Below are 1,477 nucleotides of genomic sequence, written 5' to 3'. Positions count from 1 at the left end.
AAAAAAAAGAAAGAAAAGAAAATACATTTTAAATATGTAATAGACACTATTCTTAAAAATCAAGCATGGTGACAATTATTGTAACAGTGAGACCCATTTATGTAGTTCAAGAGTCAGATACTAGAATTTTCCCAAGTTAAACATCTGCAGCATTAAAGGTGAGGATTCCTGCTCAAATGCTCATCTATGTGTTTACAGAACATCAACAAAGAACCCATGAGCGTGAGAAAGAAAGCTCAACCTCACTTGCACGGGAATATCATTTACACTAGTTAGTTCAGGGTATTAAGAAAACTCATAATACAGCATGGGCAGTCCTTGGAGAAACAGGAACATCCGTGCCCTGTTGATACGTGGTATTGACTGCTACAGCCTTACTAGAGAGTCATTGCAGAGTATTTATCTAACATGTGGAGGCAAGGGTTGGTTCTGGTGAAAACTGGAAAACCTCCTAGGCAAATTCTAAAAAAGCTGTATTTTTTTTTTTTTTTTTTTCTCCAGATGGAATCGCTCTCTCAGGCTAAAGTGCAGTGGTGCAATCTTGGCTCACTGCAACCTCCGCCTCCTGGGTTCCAGCTATTCTCCTGCCTCAGCCTCCTGAGTAGCTGGGATTACAGGCACACATCACCATGCCCAGCTAATTTTTGTATTTTTAGTAGAGACGGGGTTTCACCATGTTGGGCAGGCTGGTGTTGAGCTCCTGACCTCAAGTGATCCACCTGCCTCGGCTTCCCAAAGTGCTGGGGTTACAGGTGTGAGCCACTGCGCCCAGTCTAATTTATTATGATGATGATGATTACTTGTACAGACAGGGTGTCCCTATGGTGCCTAAGCTAGTTTCCAACTCCTGGGCTCAAGCCACGCTTCCGCCTCGGCCTCCCAGAGTGCTGGGATTGCAGATGTGAGCCACTGAACTTCTAGAAATGTGTTCTTCTGCTATATTGGCTCATGTGCTACAAAGACCATATTTTGTTGCAGAATGGTTTGCAATTACAAAAGGCAGAAGCCATTTCAATGTTCATCAACAGGGGGCCCATCTGATACAATGGAGCACAAGAAGTCTCTAAAAAAACAATGAGATCAGGTGTGGTGGCTCACACCTGTAATCCCAGACCTTTGGGAGGCCAAGACAGGAGGATCACTTGAGCCCAGGAGTTCCAGATCAGCTTCAGCAATATAGTGAGACCCTGTATCTAAAAAAAAAAAAAAAATTGGCCAGGTGCGGTGGCTCAAACCTGTAATTCAGCACCTTGGGAGGCTGAGGCGGGAGGATCATGAGGTCAAGAGATGAAGACAATCCTGGCCAACATGGTGAAACCCCATCTCTACTAAAAATACAAAAATTAGCTGGGCATGGTGGCACATGCCTGTAGTCCCAGCTACTCAGGAGGCTGAGGCAGGAGAATTGCTTGAACCCAGGAGGCAGAGGTTGCGGTGAGCCGAGATCGCGCCACTGCACTCCAGCCTGGGTGCACTC

At 45.5% G+C, this 1,477-nt stretch overlaps 1 protein-coding gene and 1 non-coding gene across 9 annotated transcripts in view; both read right to left on the bottom strand.

The window, feature by feature from the left end:
• Positions 1–1,477, bottom strand: part of ATP6V1C2 (ATPase H+ transporting V1 subunit C2) — a 62,008-nt gene that overhangs the window by 36,594 nt on the left and 23,937 nt on the right. The window lies entirely within an intron of this gene.
• LOC119471046 lies at positions 419–482 on the bottom strand. Its single transcript, XR_005200037.1, has one exon. It is a non-coding gene; the product is annotated as a U7 small nuclear RNA (small nuclear RNA).

The sequence above is a fragment of the Cebus imitator genome, unplaced genomic scaffold (assembly GCF_001604975.1).
Source record: "Cebus imitator isolate Cc_AM_T3 unplaced genomic scaffold, Cebus_imitator-1.0 Scaffold1, whole genome shotgun sequence".
Lineage (NCBI taxonomy): Eukaryota > Metazoa > Chordata > Mammalia > Primates > Cebidae > Cebus > Cebus imitator.
The sequence above is the reverse complement of the archived record's forward strand: the minus strand, read 5'-3'. Positions and strand labels throughout refer to the sequence as shown.